Source organism: Dendropsophus ebraccatus, chromosome 3 (assembly GCF_027789765.1).
Source record: "Dendropsophus ebraccatus isolate aDenEbr1 chromosome 3, aDenEbr1.pat, whole genome shotgun sequence".
Classification (NCBI taxonomy): Eukaryota; Metazoa; Chordata; class Amphibia; order Anura; family Hylidae; genus Dendropsophus; species Dendropsophus ebraccatus.
This window is the reverse complement of record NC_091456.1, coordinates 143,423,324-143,444,809: the sequence shown is the minus strand read 5'-3', so window position 1 is coordinate 143,444,809 and position 21,486 is coordinate 143,423,324. Positions and strand designations below refer to the sequence as shown.

Below are 21,486 nucleotides of genomic sequence, written 5' to 3'. Positions count from 1 at the left end.
ACTTTTCTGAAGGGTGTATATAAAAGTAACACCCGTGGTAGGATACCACACATAGACCATTATAATAAGGGAGTCTGTCCCTGTTGTATGCTGCCCATGGTTCACATGGAATAGTGAAAGTAAATTACGGATTCCCTTTAAAAGAGGCGACTATTGGTGACATATTTTATCATTTTCTGTGTTACTATCAATGTTTTTTTTTTTTTTTTTTTAATTAAAAAAGCTCATTATGGACCTGCTCTCACAAAAACAACATAATGATAGAAGACCAAAAAAGAAGGCATTGTGGACAAAATATGGACATTGTAGTGCATCAGCTACAGCGTCTAGGAGAGTGTCCTCTGTTGGTCCCCAAAGACTGTATGCTCTTTACTGTTTACCCTTCGGGGGAAATTTATGAAGACTTGTATGCTGGTCTTATATTCCCTCCCCCCCGCAATTACCCCAGGTGTAAACATGGTAAATCTGGTGCAGGAGGAGGCCACGCCTCCTCCCCGTGCCCCTTCGTCCAGACATTAGGGGAGCTGGGGGTACGTCAGGCATACACCACAGAGAAGGTAAGTATCATACACAACAGGCAGAGGATAATAAATCTCCCCCTTCATGTTCTGTAGAGATCACTTTTTGGCTTGTGTTGGTTACACAATGGGGCAGGGTCAACAGTCTAATTTTCATTGCAGCACAGAATTCCTTGTGCCAGCTACCTGGGTAAGTGATTGCCCGCTTAGCCAATCAGCAACTGGGGCAGGACACCACCCCAGTCACTGACTGGTTAAGCAGCCAATCTTTCAGCCGGGCTGTGACACTGCAGCTGGAAGAGCTGGGTACATGACATCCCGGGATTTCAGCAAAAGATGACAGCCGGTGACCATCAACGAGACCCGGGAGCGGTACCCCCCACCTGCCTGTCTTTTTTCATTTTCATGGAAGTTCCTCTTTAATACTCTCCATAGGTAGACAATTTGTCTTACCATGAATAAATACATTTAGATCTTTTGTAGCCTTTTCCAGCTTGACGCATCTTTATAACATATCTTAAAGTTGTTTGCATGAAAGCATTATTCACATTAAGCAATCTTTCTTGAAATGAATAGATTTGTCAGTAATCAGATTTTTTTTACCTCTTTTTAATGGGCAAACACTTTTTAGCTGTTGGTGTTTAGTCATTAACACAGACCTTCATTTACTCCCCCCCCCCCTGCACTGTGGATGTTTACTCGAAGTACTCAGTCAAGTAGAGTATGTTCGGCTATGTTCACACACTGTTGAAATGACTATTTTGAAATGATAAAACAAAGGCTGTTGTTTGTCAGTAAACGATGTCTGTTTGATAAAAGCAACCATCATTTCAACAGTGTGTGAACATAGCCTACATGTGCTATTAGTTTAGCTATATTGTATTAATAATAATGCACAAATCTAAAGTGATCACTTACTTTTCCTTTTTTTCCTTAGTCAGTATATCTATTCTAAAAAAAAAATCATGGCAATTCCATTTTCAATTAAATATTCCCTAATTGGTACATTTAGCATCAGTAGACACATCTTCCATCTGGACTGCAAGTCAACAGAAAGTAGCTTCATCTGCCTTTTTGGGTTATTTGCCTAAAAGCAAGTATGTGTCTACTCATTCATTAGCATTAATTAATCTGCTGAAATGTTTCTAAAATACTGTGATATAAACTTGTTAGGTTTGTGAACAAGCCATTAATTTATAGTTTTTCCTCAACAACAATATTAGAAAACAATGAACTTCCAAGCTGGAGATGACTACACATTACAATTTTAACATTTTATCATTAGCCTCCTACATAAGTAAGTGATTTAACACAGCCTTCTACTAGAGATTACAAAGTCTACGGGTATGTTCACACAGCATGGCAGGGGGGCTGCGGTGAAAACCCACATATATTTTGACATCAGTTTCTCACTAAAGGGGATTCTCTTTGTAAATTACTTCTAGTTAAAAAAAATTCAAGTCTTTTATTACTTATCAGCTACTGTATGTTTTACAGAAAGTGGAGTATTCTTTTCAGTCGGATACAGTGCTCTCTGCTGCCACCTCTGTTTGTGTCAGGAACAGCAGAGCAGTAGAGGTTTTCTATGGGAATTTCCTACAGACAGAGACGGCAGGAGAGAGCACCTTGTCAGACTTGAAAGAATACACTACAGCAGCTCATAAGTTCTGGAAGAACTTTTAATTTTAAATGGAAGTCTAAAACTAGCGATTTTGTAGAGAGCGATTCTGCGGTTATTACATTCACCGATTGCTGTTATGAACAATTGTTTTTACGTCGTTATACGGTCGCTAATCGTAAAACCCTTACAGCATGTTTTATCGGCAAACGATTTATTACACGGACAGATATACAAACAATCGGCGGGCTACCAACAATAATTTTTAAAAATATGTTGAAAGTTAAAAATGAACGATTTTTTTTATTCGTTGTTTGATTGTTGGACAGATAATCGGTCATTTTCGGTCTTTATAGCAAATTTTTAAACAATAATCACTCCGTGTAATAGGACCTTAACTGACAGCTGTTGATTTAAAAATGTTTTTTTGCCTCTTTAAAGGGAACCAATCATGATAAAATCACCCCGGCACCTATAAATAGATGGCTATTTGGCTCCCAGCACTGTTTCCAGGCATATTAGTAAATGCTATGAGTGTTACTTATGTGACCCGAAAATATACTCTGCAAATTCTACCTATGTAGGTATGGGGGTGGTCCTCAGCACCAAAATAGTCCACCTGAACTAGAATAATGTACCAACAGCCATCATTGCACTGAAGGGCGCCCAAAATGCAAAATGACGGACGTCATTTTGAACTCAGGATTGAACTGAGGATTATTAAACTGTCCTCCCATTTGGCATTTGAGATGGTACTGTTTCTAGTTGCCCATGTACAGATGAGTTTCATGGGATTGAGAACAGAGTTGAAAGGAGAAGATGTAGTTTGAGGCTGGGTTCACACTACGTATATTTCAGTCAGTATTGTGGTCCTCATATTGACTTAAAGGAGAGCTCCGGATAAGAAAAACTTGTTTTCTATTAAAAGTACATTAAAAGTTAAATATATGTATCTATATAATGTATTACCATATCTGTACGGTTCTGCCACACTGGTAGCTGATAGAAATCCAGGATATGAAGAATAATGGCCCCTGTGCATATCCACATTGTCTCCTGCTCCTTCTGCTCTCCCACCTTAGGAGACAAATTTTCCATGCCTCTGTCTCACATTGTGTGTGTTTGCTGAGATCAGGCTGATGATGCAGACAGGGGGCAGGGCGTGATGTCCCAGGAGGCTTGGCTGGAACCCCCAATCCTCTGAGTGATTTACCATCTCTGACCGGCCAGAAGCAGGTGCTGCACTGATTTCTCTCATTGTGCAGAAGTCTGCAGTGAAATTAGGGCTGTGTTCACACATGTTGGAGTGTCATTACAGTACTGCAGCGTATTCACAAAAATGATGCAGTAACACAAGTAAATGATGCTTAACGGTAGAGAGGATCAGAGCCTTATTGTGGGGCTCAACTTCAAAGATAACAGATGCTTGATCATAATATGGGTGTGGATATGAAAAGAAAAAAAAATTCTAAAAGTTCTTACTTTATTCCAATATAAGCGTTACAGGTAGAGAATACAGTGTGCTGTGTGGTGTTACAGGTAGAGAATACAGTGTGCTGTGTAGTGTTTCAGGTAGAGAATACAGTGTGCTGTGTAGTGTTACAGGTAGAGAATACAGTGTGCTGTGTAGTGTTACAGGTAGACAATACAGTGTGCTGTGTGGTGTTACAGGTAGAGAATACAGCGTGCTGTGTGGTGTTACAGGTAGAGAATACAGCGTGCTGTGTGGTGTTACAGGTAGAGAATACAGCGTACTGTATGGGGTTACAGGTAGAGAATACAGTGCTGTGTGGTGTTACAGGTAGAGAATACAGTGTGCTGTGTGGTGTTACAGGTAGAGAATACAGCGTGCTGTGTGGTGTTACAGGAAGAGAATACAGCGTGCTGTGTGGTGTTACAGGTAGAGAATACAGTGTACTGTGTGGTGTTACAGGTAGAGAATACAGCGTGCTGTGTGGTGTTACAGGTAGAGAATACAGCTTGCTGTGTAGTGTTACAGTTAGAAAATACAGTGTGCTGTCTGGTGTTACAAGTGGAGAATACAGCGTGCTGTTACAGGTAGAGAATACAGCGTGCTGTGTGGTGTTACAGGTAGAGAATACAGCGTGCTGTGTGGTGTTACAGGTAGAGAATACAGCGTGCTGTGTGGTGTTACAGGTAGAGAATACAGCTTGCTGTGTGGTGTTACAGGTAGAGAATACAGCGTGCTGTGTGGTGTTACAGGTAGAGAATACAGCGTGCTGTGTGGTGTTACAGGTAGAGAATACAGTGTGCTGTGTGGTGTTACAGGTAGAGAATACAGTGCTGTGTGGTGTTACAGGTAGAGAATACAGCGTGCTGTGTGGTGTTACAGGTAGAGAATACAGTGTGCTGTGTAGTGTTACAGGTAGAGAATACAGTGTGCTGTGTAGTGTTACAGATAGAGAATACAGCGTGCTGTGTGGTGTTACAGGAAGAGAATACAGCGTGCTGTGTGGTGTTACAGGTAGAGAATACAGTGTACTGTGTGGTGTTACAGGTAGAGAATACAGCGTGCTGTGTGGTGTTACAGGTAGAGAATACAGCGTGCTGTGTAGTGTTACAGGTAGAGAATACAGTGTGCTGTGTGGTGTTACAGATAGAGAATACAATGTGCTGTGTGGTGTTACAGGTAGAGAATACATCGTGTTGTGTGGTGTTACAGGTAGAGAATACAGTGTGCTGTGTGGTGTTACAGGTAGAGAATACAGTGTGCTGTGTGGGTGGGACCACAATGAAATCATAAAGTACTGCAAATAATTCAGTAACACAATGAAACTGCGATGTGTGAACGCAGCCTAGATGTTCTGCAACAGCTTTGGGCGGGTAATAGGCAGGGTGGAGGACTGTGATGAACAGCTGAGGAAAAGCATTTTATTCTGGAACCTGTACTACTGTGTACAACTGATAAACCAGTAAGTGCAGAAACACAAAACAGAACAAAATCCCCCCAAACAAATGGATTTTTGGTAGTTTCAAAACTGGGATAGACAGGTAATGCTTTATGCTTCTGCAGAAGTTTCATTTTTTTAACCTCTACCTGGAGTTCCCCTTTAACTACAAACTGCATGAAAACAGCGCAGAGGATGAAGGTAAGAAAGTTACCTCCACTCAGCTCCCCATGTGCTATAGGGACATATCAGCAGGTTGTCGGCCATTTTTTTCAAAAGAGCCAGGGAAGAGGTGGCTGCACATAACAATGTGCACCTACTTCCCCGACTCCAGTGCAGGGGTGCTCTGTCCCTTCCGCCCGGTAACTGGACATGTAGTCCATGAAGGCATGTCCCTCGCTCCGGTTCCTGGTCGGAGTGGGGACCCAGGTCGGGACATGTCAGCTCTGCTCAGCCAGTCAGTGGCCGGGGGACCAGGAACCGGAGTGAGGGGCGACCCATGTGCTTGAGCTTGGGAGGTAGGTGCATGTTGTTATGTGCAGCCAACTCCCCCAGACTCATTTGAAAAAAATGTCTTCTCCTTTAGATACTTTTGGTCTGTTTTCTTACTTTTCCAGCTAACAGGACACAGCACTGTACATAAAGAAAAGATCAGAAGACATTTTATGATTGCAAATATTATTTTTGTTCTCCTCAATCCTTTCCACTATCTAGCCCGTGATCACAGACGTCTACTTGTAATTCTCAGAACTCATTAAAACCCTCTGAACAGCGTTTGAAAGAAGCAAATATAAATTCCTTATGATGGAGAAAATATATTTTGGATTAAAATAAAATTCACATTGGATAAAGGATAATATAGTAAGTCATCTCATGATCAATTATACTTTATTAGGAAGGATCCAGCAACATTCCATCAGATGCTTTTTCCCAAGTACCACTCATTTGTATTCCACAGGTACTAATAAATCCCAAGCTTAGACTCCCAAGTGGAGTTGTAAATTAGGTATCAGAAAATAAGGCCATAAATCATAGCGCAATGTATCTTATAATTTGTTCTCAGTGTTAATATCCTTCAAACACAACAGAGAGAAATAATACATTACAGTAATATTATAGACGGACAATGTGCTCTTGTTCAACTACAATCTGAAGACAAAGGCAACCTGAGCAAAACAAAAAACCAGCAGAAGGTTCCAATGGATGGATTCTGCCTGCTAGATATTATGTCCTCTACTAGGGGAAACGTATGACAGGCATTTAGATGAATGACTGTACTATACATGTACTGTAACAGATGGGCAGCTCAAGTCTACAAGAGAGCACCTCTGATTGTTAACAATGGTGCACTATAAGTACAAGGCTCCACTCTCCACCTAGTGCCAGAATAATCAACAGAATCTATGCCTTAATAGTGAATCTGGCTTTATGGAGGCTGAGGCCCAGACCCCATCCACTGAAAAGTTTTGACATTCCTGTCACTTATTCTAGTAGTTGTGCGTAGCGGCCCCCAGAACGGAAGTAAACTCAGGAGCAAAGAGTGAACAATCATGTCCCTCAGGGTGAGTAAGTTGGCCCCAGTACCTTACAGCTGCCAGGCACAGCTTTCCAACGCTGTGCCTGGCAGTCTCCAGTGGGGCAGCAATTTCAAAATCGCCAGTCTTAGCGCCCAGTAACTGGACATGTAGTCCATGAAGGCATGTAGTCATTTCAGCACACAATTACTCCGAACCCCCTCCTCCCTCATGAGACAGCTCTTGTAAACAAGACCCTGGCAGGCTTTATCTGCAACTTTGTAGCTTCTTTGTAATGCTTTGAGGGTTAATCTGAGGACAAGGTGCTGATAAACTCACTGTCACTAACGGCATTACAAAGTTGCTACAAAGTTAAAGATAGGGACTTGTTTACATCAACCATCTGGGAAGGGACAGGGGAGGAGCGGGAGACAGAGAGAAAAGTTCACACACAGTTTTTTTTGTGTCTTCAGCAGAAAGCAGCAGCTCAGAACTGGGGGAAGGAGACTGAATAAATAATAAGTATGGAATGAATTGTTAGTCTCACCATGTGCAGCAACATATGAAAAGTCATGTTTGAGCAGAATACCCCTTTAAGGGTCTGTAGTTGGAAGGGGACTATAACACTTTATTACAGTTTAGGTTCAGCGCTGTACAAAATAAAAACAGTGTAAGAAATACAAGACCGGCTATTCCATACTGCAAAAGTATCTGGTTACACTGAAAATGCATTGTATCAAGTCAATGGTTTGGAGTGAATGGGGTTCTAGGTTCCTAACTTTTGTATGATTATAGCAATTATGTAGTTGTCAGTAGTTTAAAATAATATCAAAGGACAGTAAGCTGCTGAGCAAGCACACCTAAGGCAATGATCTGCAGTACTGTATTAAAGAAACCCCTGGCCTTATTTCCTCATCATAAGATGGTTACTGAATTATTTATAGTATAGATTTAGCCATTTTTACTAGTCCTGAAAAAAAGATGAACTTGAAACAACCCGGGGAACAGGGTAAACTGTAGAATGTAGTAAACAGGCCAATATAAGGAAAGCAGGGACATTTCTAACAATTATATAAGAATAGGCCATGAATGGAAAACTAATTTTCCATGTAACTACACATTAAAGGGGTACTCCAGTAATAAAAAAATGTTTATAAATCAACTGGTAAGAAAAAGTTATACAGATGTGTAAATTACTTCTATTTAAAGATGTTAAGTCTTCCAGTACTTATCAGCTGCTGTATGTCCTGTAGGAAGTGGTATATTCCAGTCTGACGCAGTGCTCTCTGCTGCCACCTCTGTCCATGACAGGAGCTGTCCAAAGCATGAGAGGTTCTTTATGGGGATTTGCTACTGCTCTGGATAGTTCCTGACATGGACAGAGGTGGCAGCAGAGATCACTGTGTCAGAATGGAAAGAACAGCCACTGGAATTCAAATACTGAGCGGTCATGTTTGCATGAACCCTAACTTACTGTACATCTCAGCTTAATGCATGGCAATCCAGATCAGCTTGAAGCCATACTGGACATTGCCTATAAGGGTGCTCTTACATGCAGTTTGCTGCAGCTTTATGATGCCAAAAGCAGGTGTGAAACATCATGAATTACATAATATACAGAACAGATGATACTTTTACCCTTTTTTATGTATTTTTTTAATCAATTGCAAAGCCAGGAGTGTGACTATGATAGTACCTGTTGTTATCTCATTTATTATCATCTACAAGTCTGCACCCTAACAAAATATGATACATTTAACTTTAAAAAAAAAATGTAAAGGATATCCATAGGGCATACAAGGAGCTACACATACTGCAAGCCATGTTCAGCAGGCCAAGTGTCAGGCAGAGAGGGCAGTGCCATGCCTGCCAGGTAATCAGATCACAGAAACTGGCAGCACAAACATAGAGAGCTAATGGGAAAAACCTTTAAAAGGTTGGAGCCAATATATTTTGGTCATCCTGTGATGTCTCTCTATAAATTCACTCTAATGGGGGTCCATAACATTTGTGCCACTGACTGATAATATCCATAAAATCAGCATGGACATTATCTTTTCTTCTTTTTGTTGCTGTTCATACACAAAATTGCAAAGCATAGAACTGATGGATGCAATACAATGACCAGACTGTCAATCAAAGCAGCATACATACTGAAGAAGAGTCCATACATAAATCCATATGTATCCACATATTGTATGCTATGAAACTTTGCACTTTAATAGCAAGAAAAAAAAAGAGAAGATGATGCTGTTAAACATTATTAACACCTTTGAACTGATTTTTTTTCATTCATGATATGTTTTCTGACTGTAAAATGAAGCCATTTTATAAAAAATAGGCTCCATCAGAAATTGTGCACCCTTGAGCTGCCAAACAAAGATAAGACAACTACTACGATGGGAGGTGGTGGTGTGCGGGAAATAATAAAGTAAACTTACCCATCCTCATGCCTCTGCAGCGCTGCTCCTGAGTCCCGATGGCGGACACCAGATGTCATTTTCTAATGGAATCTTCCAGCTGCAATGTCAAGGCCTGATTGGTTGAGCAGGCAATCAATCATTTGGGTTCATGACGTTGCAGTTGGAAGAGCTGCAGGTAGCCATTGGCTGTGAACAGGACCAGGGAATGGCACTATGGGGTAAAGGAAAGGGTACAATCATTTTATTCATTATTTACCCGCACCCCCCTGCCTGCCTCCATTTTTTTTTTCAATTTCACAGAACTTCTGCTTTAAGTTTATACAATTTAGTAAGAAGCAGAGACTATAGAACCAAAAGTAAACATATATTTAAATAAAGATCTATGGGGAAAATGTCTTTTGGTGTCATAATTAGGCTTGATCGAACATCGGGAAAAGCTAGGTTCGATCGAACTCGAACCTACCCGGACTAGGTAATAGGCTGAATACCGGAATTCCAGGCGGTCCCCGGAATGTCTCCTCATTTTGTACCGTGAAGACATCAGCAAGACATCACGGTCCATACAAAATGAGGAGACATTCCGGGGACCGCCTGGAATTCCGGTATTCAGCCTATTACCTAGTCCGGCTAGGTTTTAGTTCGATCGAACCTAGCTTTTCCCGATGTTTGATCAAGCCTAGTCATAATAAGTGCAAAAAATAATATTAATAATAATAATGCCTTTCAACAATGTCCACAGCCTTTAAGATGAGGCTCACATATTATATTTATGGTCGTGGCTGGATGCTCCCAGGTCACTGGTGCTGTTAGTTTGGGTGATTAAAGTGTTCCTGTCGTTATTACTTTCAAAATCTAAATCAACAGTAGATGTGACTGACGGACACATTGAGCCGTGACTCTTTGTACTGGCCGAGACTTAATGTATAGGGGCGTAACTACCACCATAGCAGCAATAGCTGCTAAGGGGCCCGCTGCATCAGAGGGCCCCATGGCCCACTCCTGTAATACACTGGGCCCCCTTAGCCATCATCATTTGCAGCACCTGGTGGCCAAGTGAGCCTCCTGGGTGCTGCAAATGTCCCTTTAACTGCAAGCACTCTTAATGAGCATTTCCAGTTAAAGATTGAAGGTTATGACTACACTTGACAGGTTTGTGGTCAGTCAGGAAGGGTGGGGGGGGGGGCATTCTAAAGTTTGCTACGGGGCCCATCCATTTCTAGTTACGCCTCGGTTCTTGTGTTTAGTCTCTTTATTCAACCAGCACAAGACTAATAAGCTTCAGGACCTGGATTTCTGGTAAGTTCAGCTTTGTTTTACAGCATGATAACAACAACAAAATAATGAATCTAAATTGCCAACTTGCTTTATATTACATCTACTGTTGAATTAGATTTTGAAAGTTATAACGAGAGTGACACTTTAAGCTCAAGTGAAACTATTCGTAAATGTGGCAGCATCCAGCAAGTATAAAACTAGCCGTAAGCAACGTTTAATGTAGGTTCACTCTAAAGGTAGTAAGGTTTGTGGGCTACAAATTTACTGACAGTACAAAGATCAGGTAAGATGTCAGTATTAGCTGTCAAAGACATTGACTTGCTAGGATGTGATCTATAAAGAACCAATCTAATAGGATCACATGTCTGTGACCCTACTGATACAGAATTGTTAGTCCTTCTACCTGCCCAGTACCTGCTTTCTGTATTGTGGATCAGGCGTTACAATTTAATACTGATTTTATACAAGTATTTAAGATATAAAGATGAACACTGTACATGGAAAGCTGTTTCTATAGCAACTTGTCTATTTTTGTATATAATATATAACACTACATTGGACTACATATGGATCAATTTGTCTTTAAGTCTATGTTCACACATAGTATTTCCATCAGTATTTTTTTAAACCAAAACCAGGAGTGGGTTGGGAACACAGAAACTGTGCAAATCTTTCCATTTTCACTTTGGCCTGTCAGTTCCACTCAGAGTTTTGTTTGAAAAAATAGTGACCAAAAGATTTATGGAAATACTAAATGCCTTTGAATTGTATTCTAATATCAGATGGGGTTGTCCCATGCCAAAAAAATGTGCTTGCTCAGACTGGCATAAAAATCAAAAAGAAGTTATACTCACTTGCCCTGATACCCCACTTTATGCATTCAGATGGTCTGCAGTCCCTACTAAACAGCTCTTCCTGCTTTGCCTGGACATGCAAGAAATACTTGCTCAGACAATGACTGGCCGAGGCAGTCAATAGTACATGCTGAAATAAAAGCTGGAAGTGCTGCCCAGGACTGTCAGGACAGATGCAGCAAGGGATTGGGGAAGGTGTGAGCTCTTTTATGCCAGCCTTATGGTCTGTTTACACAGAGCGATTATCGTTCCAGTTTTCGCGATTACGATCGCATTTGAGCGATAATCGGTTTGTGTAAACACAACGAACAATCAAGCGACAAGGGAGAAATTGTTCATTGTGGTCTTTCAACATGTTCTCATTGTCGTTGTCGTTGGCCATCTAAACGGTCTTTCAAACAATCATCCTAATGTGTGAGACAGGCTTAAGCGATCTTAAAACGATTTCAAAAATTATTTTTCAAACAATTTATCTCTTTGTCTAAACGTTGATGGTTATAAAAATCAAACGTTGCTTCTAGATTGGGCGAATTATGGTTCTATGTTAATGGACCATAAGTCTATACTCCCCAATTTTGTGGTGTCAGGCAACCCCTTCATTTCTACTATATGACAACTGGTGAAGATCATCATTACACATTGTCACTTATTTATGGCACTCCTAAAACAGGCTTAATCTATCTTTTGCGCTTACATTTATCAAACAAAGTGAAACTGTCTCAGTTGCCCCTAGCAACCAATCAGATTCCACCTTTCATTTTCCAAAGAGTCTGTGAGGAATGAAAGGTGGAATCTGATTGGTTGCTAAGGGCAACTGAGCCTGTCTTACTTTACACCATGTTTGATAAATCTCCCTCTTTGTGTTTTGAGAAGACCGATCATAATAACTCTCATTATAAATCAGTAGCATATGAACATACACTACCGTTCAAAAGTTTGGGGTCACATTGAAATGTCCTTATTTTTGAAGGAAAAGCACTGTACTTTTCAATGAAGATAACTTTAAACCAGTCCTAACTTTAAACAAATACACTCTATACATTGCTAATGTGGTAAATGACTATTCTAGTTGCAAATGTCTGGTTTTTGGTGCAATATCTACATAGGTGTATAGAGGCCCATTTCCAGCAACTATCACTCCAGTGTTCTAATGGTACAATGTGTTTGCTCATTGGCTCAGAAGGCTAATTGATGATTAGAAAACCCTAGTGCAATCATGTTCACACATTTGAAAACAGTCCAGCTCGTTACAGAAGCTACAAAACTGACCTTCCTTTGAGCAGATTGTGTTTCTGGAGCATCACATTTGCGGGGTCAATTAAACGCTCAAAATGGCCAGAAAAAGAGAACTTTCATCTGAAACTCAACAGTCTATTCTTGTTCTTAGAAATGAAGGCTATTCCATGCGAGAAATTGCTATGAAATTGAAGATTTCCTACAACGGTGTGTACTACTCCCTTCAGAGGACAGCACAAACAGGCTCTAACCAGAGTAGAAAAAGAAGTGGGAGGCCGCGTTGCACAACTAAGCAAGAAGATAAGCACATTAGAGTCTCTAGTTTGAGAAACAGACGCCTCACAGGTCCCCAACTGGCATCTTCATTAAATAGTACCCGCAAAACACCAGTGTCAACATCTACAGTGAAGAGGCAGCTGCGGGATTTGGGGCTTCAGGGCAGAGTGGCAAAGAAAAAGCCATATCTGAGACTGGCCAATAAAAGAAAAAGATTAAGATGGGCAAAAGAACACAGACATTGGACAGAGGAAGACTGGAAAAAAGTGTTGTGGACGGATGAATCCAAGTTTGAGGTGTTTGGATCACAAAGAAGAACGTTTGTGAGATGCAGAACAAATGAAAAGATGCTGGAAGAATGCCTGACGCCATCTGTTAAGCATGGTGGAGGTAATGTGATGGTCTGGGGTTGCTTTGGTGCTGGTAAGGTGGGAGATTTGTACAGGGTAAAAGGGATTCTGAATAAGGAAGGCTATCACTCAATTTTGCAACGCCATGCCATACCCAGTGGACAGCGCTTGATTGGAGCCAATTTCATCCTACAACAGGACAATGACCCTAAACACACCTCCAAATTGTGCAAGAACTATTTACAGCAGAAGCAGCAGCTGGTATTCTATCATAGGTAATGGAGTGGCCAGCGCAGTCACCAGATCTGAACCCCATTGAGCTGTTGTGGGAGCAGCTTGACCGTATGGTACGCCAGAAGTGCCCATCCAACCAATCCAACTTGTGGGAGCTGCTTCTAGAAGCGTGGGGTGCAATTTCTCCAGCTTACCTCAACAGATTAATAGCTAGAATGCCAAAGGTGTGCAATGCTGTAATTGCTGCAAAAGGAGGATTCTTTGACGAAAGCAAAGTTTGATGTAAAAACAATGTTATTTCAAATACAAATCATTATTTCTAACCTTGTCAATGTCTTGACTCTATTTTCTATTCATTTCACAACGTATGGTGGTGAAGAAGTGTGACTTTTCATGGAAAACACAAAATTGTTTGGGTGACCCCAAACTTTTGAATGGTAGTGTATATAAAAACATGTAAAGTATCTTTTTAGGATAAATGCTAGATCATTTAACTGCCTGCAGGCTGTCTGCAAATGTTCAGAAATCCTCTCAGTTACTCTGTAAGTAGAAGACAAGGAGGAGGGGGAGGAGGGAAATGCAGCTGCAGCTTTTCATTCAGCTTTTCAGTGAAACAGCATGAGGAGGTGAATGAAGGAAGAGCAGCAGTGAGAAGACATCCCTGGCATAGTACAGTACAATTTCACACCTGGAAAAGCATAAAATTGGCAGAAACAAAAAAAAAAAGTGTATTTACAAAGCCCAGCAAAGGAATGCTATTAAAGGTGTATTCCACTTAAACATAATTATTCATATGCTGCTGCCCATGGTGAGACTAACAATTCATTCAATACTTGTAAGGGTTGGTCCACACAACAGAACCCACGTAGATAAGTTCTGGCGAATTCCGTGGCTCGTATATGTTCGCGGTGGCGTGCCTATCCATAGAAACCATTCTACAGTATGGCTGGGGCGGATTCCGCATTCCGCCGAAAGAACTGACATGTCTATTCTTTTGGCGTAACGTGGAATCGGCCCACCCATAGAATGGTGTCTATGGAGCCAGCGGATAGGCGCGCTGTCGCGAACGGATACGAGCCACGGAATCCATCGGAACTTACTTGCACGGATTCCATAGTGTGAACCTACCCCTATTATTACTATTCAGACTCCTCCCAGTTCTGAGCTGCTGCTTTCCTACCCCCTCCCTTCCTAGAGGGCTGATGTAAACAAGTCCCTATCTCCAACTTTGTAATGCCTGGAGGATATACCACAGTGGGTTCATCCTCAGCTTGTCCTCAGATTAACACTCCCAGCATTACAAAAAGCTAAAACGTTGCAGATATAGCATGCCAGGGACTTATTTACATCAGAGGTCTTGGAAGGGAGGAGGGGGAGACAGAGAGAAAAGCTCAGAGTTTTTTGTGTTTCAAAAGAAAGCAGCAGCTCAGAACTGGGGGGAGGAGGCTGAATAGATAATAACAAGTATAGAAAGAATTGTTAGTTTTACCAGGGCCAGCAACATATAAAAAGTTATGTTTCAGTGGAATACCCATTTAACACTGGAAAAGGAAAATTTGGTTCATAACCATGTTTGTTAACCCCTAAAATGAAACTCATCTCATAGAGCAAGAGTAGCTGAGCTTTGTGTTATTTAGGTTTATATAATTGCAGCAGGTGCGGAGAGGACTTCTAGGAGAGACATTGAGAGTCCTGATGATCTAGCCCACACACAGTGATTGGCAGCGGTCCCTGTATTACTGTTTGTACAGAGACAAAGGGGGATATATATATATATATAGAGAGAGAGAGAGAGAGAGAGAGAGAGAGAGAGAGAGCAACAAGGCGGGGAGGAGGCGTGGCCTCTTCTTGCGCCTTATTTATGAAGGTTTACGTCTGGTGTACTCGTACTCCAGTCTTGATAAATGTCCCCCAGAGTGTTTAGCAGGGTTTTCAGGACTCTCAGTGTCTCTCTTAAAGGAAAACTATCAGCAGATCAGATGAATCTAACCTATTGTGCATGGGGCGCTGAGGATGAAAGTTAATTTTTTACCTTCAGCCTTGGCAGTGTTTTTGTGCAGTTTGTAGTTAAATCCCTAGGCTAGGGAATGAATATCAGCTGAGCGGGCCGGCCTGGGGAGGGCTGGATCCATGCACTGGGGGAAGTAGTCCCAGTGCACCAAACTGCTTTATTAGGGATTTTACTACAAACTGTACAGAAACAGCTCCCCATGCACAATAATAAGGCTTTGTATAGTGCACACAGATTCCCCAGCACTTCACATAGTTTTTGCCAACTATTGCCAATAAGAACATACCATCAGGTTTGCTTTGTCTATCCTGCTGATAGTTTCCCTTTAAAGAGGCTGGTTTTCAATGAGGATTTGCTACTGCTCTGGACAGTTCCTGACATAGACAGAGATGGCAGCAGAGAGCACTGTGTCAGACTCTAAAGGATATACCACTTCCTGCAGGACAGCTGATAAGTACTGGAAGGCTAAAGATTTTTTAATAGAAGTAAATTACAAATTTCTGGCACTTTCTGCCATCAATTTCATATTTTCTCTGTTGGAAGATAAACTGGCCACATTCTCCTGGAGACTTCCATCATATACATGGCTATATACATATATTTTTTAAGAATTTAATCTGGACTGTGATTTGCTGGGAGATTACATTATCTGCAATTCTCACTGAACTGTGTAATTACAAAAATACCATAGTTTATATTGTTTCCTAGCAAAAGAACCTGTCATCACTTTCATGCTGCCCGAGAGAGTTATCAAGGCAGTCCTTGCAGCTTCTCCTCACTCCACTAGCTTTGCTAGCTTTGATTGATTAACCTTCCCATTCTTTGGATATACCCTAACCCTTACTTGCGTATAGAAAAAGATCTATCATTTAAGGCTTGTGGTGCAAGGTCAGATCACTCTGATGACTTGTGGTTCAGGCAGCATGAAAATGATGAGAGATTCCTGTTAAATATCCTATAGAAATGTACATTATGTACAAACTGCTAAAAAATCTTTGGCATAACCAAACCACTCTATATATACAGTGTAGACTGAAGATTCTCACCCGTAAAGTTCTTTTTTATGTGGATCCCTTTGGCAGTGCTGGAATTGGCAATTTTTTTAATAAAACAAAATAAATCACTTTCTCTCAGTTAGTTTTAATCCCTTCACGTGCAGTTATGGTTAGTATATCCCATCTGCCACAGAAGAAGGCATGACTATCCCTACAAATATCACATAGGCAGTAGATCACGTAAGGTCCATGAAATATACATACAGGCTATATGCTATAATATTAGTATAGTATGGTGTTAGTATAGTATTATAGTCATATATAAGAGGATTGCCCGCTCTCCTGTAATCTGAGAGTCACGCATATTACAGATGAATGTCCCACCAAGTCAGCCTCAGTTCCCACTCCTAATATATCTAGTTTAGTAAATAATTTCATTCCCTGAAAAAGAACAGTTCTGGGACATCTATTCGTATACCTCTGCGATGTGCTGTCACTCCGTTAGTGTAATGTAAGAACTTGTTGTCTAAGGGGCGTGTCCCTACTCTGTCAGCCCTAATTGGTCAGTGTTACAGTATGCAGGGACACGCCCCCAACTGGCTCCACCTAGTTGTCAATGTATTCATAAATTTCCAGTAGCAGTAAAAATAGGAACAGCACAAGGTGGAGCTATAAGATGATGCTTCATAACTGTTATTTTATAGAGAGTACAAGTAGTTAGTGTACAAGGAGAGCTCTACATGGTCCTGCGCTGCTCTCTGTTACACTTCCAGGAAATAATGAGTGAGCTTCCAATCAGTTACATGTGAATGTGCCAATCAGGGGATTATATAGAACTTTTTTTTCCTGTTGCCAAGAGGCGCCACAGGATTTCTGCCACTAATGACTTTGCCCAGGCACAATACCACAGTCCTGGGCATAAGGACTACACTGCCGTGGTCTATATACAATCTGATTCATAGTAATAGTATACAATACAGTATCAGAATACATATTATAGCTACAAAAAAATATAACATGATAAGAAATAATAACTTTATTATATACCATGTACATGGCCATAGTATACATCAGTGTTCCCCAACATGTGCTGTTGCACAACTAGAATTCCCATCATGCCCTGACAGCTTTTGGTTGCTGTGCATGGTGGGGATTGTAGTTTTGTGGCAGTTTAAGAGCCACAGATTGAGGAATACTGGTATACATGAAGTATACAAATAGTATATTGGTCATATGCATTAACAGCTTCAATGGTGCTCCCATAGAATATACTGTAAGGTGCATGATGATATACCTTTATGAAGTCATATAGTGTATATTATACATGAGCATTAATAATAGCAAAGCTGCATAGTAGCCATATACAGTACAACCTACATAACTATATATAATAGTATCACAATGGTCATATTATTACATATTAGGCAAAAGTCATGTGTTTTCCCTGTATGTTTAGGGTATAATCCAGCAACCATACTGCAAACTCCGAATAGAACCATTGACTTTAATGGACCAACATACTATGTTTGGTCCATTTTCTAAAAGATTATATGTTATTTTTGTGGGACTCAATAAAAAAGATCTGCTGCACCAAATAATTTTGGAAAACCATATAGTACCTCTATACTAGTTATATGCAATGATAGTTTGCTATTTAAAATGGTGTAGTTAGAAGGCATAATATGTGCATATATATGTATACATGGGTCTCTATATTGATTTATGCAAGAATATATATATATATAATTAAGTCACTATATATATATATGTATAGTACACACACAGTACAACTTACAAACTTACAGACCTGTGTATGCTATAGTATATGATACCTATAGGAATAATAAGGTCCCTTGTAACTCTACATACAGTGATCCATTGGAATGCCAGTATACTGGTACAGTGGCATCATGACTGTTGTCCCTGGCTATTCTGGGGTTAACCCATTGTGTACTGGCACAAAAAGAAGGATGCATGATGGATATAAAGGTGACATATTAGATAAGGACAGAGTAAAAGTTGCAATGACCGTAGAGCACTAATGTCCCACCTATGGAAGAAGTGCTGGTTGCCCAGGTATGTGCAGGATGGATGCCCTTACCTGCTGTCAGATGCCAATCCCAGAAGTAGTAGGATGAGCGCAGCACATGAGCCAAAAGTAGTCAGTCCCCTGGCTGCAGGAGGTGGGGCAGTGCCCGTCCTGGGGTGGCTGGCAGCGGCTGTAGTTGGTGGGGCAGTGCCCGTCCTGGGGTGGCTGGCAGCGGCTGCAGGAGGTGGGGCAGTGCCCGTCCTGGGGTGGCTGGCAGCGGCTGCAGTTGGTGGGGCAGTGCCCGTCCTGGGGTGGCTGGCAGCGGCTGTAGTTGGTGGAGCAGTGCCCGTCCTGGGGTGGCTGGCAGCGGCTGTAGTTGGTGGGGCAGTGCCCGTCCTGGGGTGGCTGGCAGCGGCTGCTGGGGGGTGGCTGGCACACGGTTCCCCTCTACATTGCAGTGGTGAGTGGCTGGGAGCTTGTGTCTCTGCAGCCCGGCGCCGCCTCCGCTTCCACCTCCGCCTCTGCAAGTCTGAGCCCAGGAACCTGCTGCAGCAGCAACTCACAAGTGGCACAGCCGAGCTGCCAGGGAAATCTCCCCGTCCTCCTCCTCCTCCTCCTGGGGATGCAACACGGATCTGGGGGCGGCGCAGGCAGAGGAGGGAGACTCTCGCCCCCAGTCTTCAGGCACAAGTTACAGCTGCAAGAGGAGAAGAGGAGGGGGGTGAGACTGGCATGGAAGTGTGGTCACCAGCCAGGGGGGCTGCCACACAATGCCAACTTACACAGCCATTACCTCTGCTATACTCACCCCAGCTGATTTATTATAAACCTAATGGTGGTGAATGACACTGTTCACACTGTGGGTGGGATGCTCTTTCTCCAAGGAGCATGTTAGAGAATAGGGGCACTAGTTGCAATAAGGGCTCATTCCCACTTCTGTATTATGTGACCATCTGTATTATGGATGCATTTTATGGTTTTATTCACATGCCTCTTTTTACATGTTTTTATGGACAGTCTTTTTTCAGTGAGCAGAATGTTATAAGGAAACCATATTAGTACTGGTTTTAACCAGTAAGACCCATATCGCACAGCTGTGAATTTGGTTTGCAATTGCTGATCAGGCATGTATTCAGGCTGGTGAGGAGGCATGTGTCCCTACTTATTGATCTAGCACAGGGATGGCCTTTGGCTGTCCAGGCATGATGGGAATTGTAGTTTTGCAACATCTGGAGGGCTGAAGGTTCCCCATCCCTGCTCTAGCAGATTGAGGACCTATACAGTAGATTTATTTGGCCCCATAAATAAATCTGTAGGTGTTATGGATAGGTGTTATGGCTGTGATCTGTGCTGCAAAAAAAGCAAACAGTCAGGCTACATTCACACGTCAGTATTTTTCATCCGTTTTCACAGATCTGGAAGTACTGAATCCATTACAACCCATTATGTTCTATGGTGCTATTCATACATCCAGTAAATTTGTGGATCCGCAACCCGTGATGAAAAAAAAAAATAGGTCATGTTGTAATACGGTCCGTGATTACGGAACGGACAACCCCATCCATAGAAGTATATGGAGAGTGCAAAATTAGCAAAGAGCACATTTTAATCCCCAAAACCATCTGTGTCACAGATCCGTTTTTCTATGACATCACCAAACTCCTCCTGCAAGAAATATCCCGCCTGATAGAATTGACTGTAAAATGGCCCCCAGACAACCATGTGACCTTTCTGGGGGGTTGGGACAGCTAATGACATCATTTTTGCCATCCCCTTTTTTTTTTCGCAAAAAACTGGTAAAAATACGGAACACAATACAGATGCAAAACAGATGATTGTTTGCGGATTGCGGATGAAAAATAGAGGATCCATCCTTAAAAAGATACTGACATGTAAATGTAGCCTCAAGCCATTGTCTACTCCGTAGTTGCAGCACAGATCGCCTATTTTAATGAATGGGTCCATGCAAATGCAGACAGTTACGGATGCACCTCTGTAGTTCTGTCCATGATTGATGGTCCATGGCTATGAAGAGCATTGCAGATGTATGAATCTGGCCTTAGACTTATGCATGTTCCATGTTTGTATAGTATCTGTGTGTATTTTTTTTTATAATGCTTATTTGTTTGTTTTTTTACATCTGTATTTGAGAAACATATATTTCCTTTAACAAAAAAAGGCAGAAGAAACTATGGATGAAAAACAGACAATGTGTAACAAAATACAGAACAAAAACCAATACAATACAAAAGCTAAAACAAGGATGTGTACTGCAGAATTGTGAATGAGCCCTCATTGGAAACACTGTTACTAATACACGTGTATGATGTTCTTCTCATTGATAAACTCCATCCCTCCCTCCTCCCACCAGTCAGTGACTGACAACCATCTCAGTACTGCAGCCTGTCACTCACTGACTGCTAGGTGGAGGAAGGTCTCCAGCTCATTCACTCAGAACCTGCTGCGAGCTGATTTGCATATCATGTATGTGTATTATTAACTTCAATGACATACTTATCCTGGAAGGGTTTGTAATAAAACACATCCGCCTGCACAGTGCCCTTTGTTCTATAGCATACTGCCTGCAGATCGGGCAGCAGGTATGGGCTGACAGGTTAGCATTACATGAGGATCAATGCTTAGTTTATACAGAATACCTCATTGGGAAACCATTTTCTGTTTTATTCATTCATGTTTTCCTACAAAAAGCCAATCATTATGTAATGAACAGTTCAGCCACTTTCTAATACTATACTATATACTTCTGTCAGTGAATGGAAGCCCTGAAGCTGAGAATTCGCTATAAGTTACCTGGTCTTAAAGAGATTTTCTAAAGATTAAAACGTATGACTCTGCTGTTTGAAAAGTTATAAAATCATGTTTTCTTTTTGAGCTTATAAGTTGTGAAGGCTACTTTAAGCTGCAGCGTGTACACCTCTTCCATCCCCTATCTCTCCCGACACATCAATCATGCAGGGCAGTGAGAAGTGGGGAAGGCAGGAGGCTAGCATGCTGCAGTTCAGAATAGCCTCTATGCCACAGGAGCTTAGAAGAAAAAAATGATTTTAGAACATGTATTAAAGGGGTACTCCGGGCAGGGGCCTTTTTTGTGTAATGCTCAGGGATGGGTTGTTTGAAAATAATATAGTACACTTACCTCCCTGGCTCCCCTGCCGCTGCCAGTATGTTTCCTGGTCTGTCCTGCATGTGACAGAAGGCTGCTGCCTGGATTACCCCTTCAAAT

At 41.6% G+C, this 21,486-nt stretch overlaps 1 protein-coding gene across 1 annotated transcript in view; it reads right to left on the bottom strand.

Annotated features, from left to right (window-relative positions):
- Positions 1–18,750, bottom strand: part of ANKRD34B (ankyrin repeat domain 34B) — a 31,307-nt gene extending 12,557 nt beyond the window's left edge. The window contains exon 1 of the mRNA XM_069962855.1: positions 18,315–18,750. The gene's annotated coding sequence lies outside the window, so the exon portion shown is untranslated. The remainder of the gene's footprint in view (positions 1–18,314) is intronic.
- Between the last annotated feature and the right edge of the window lie 2,736 nt (positions 18,751–21,486).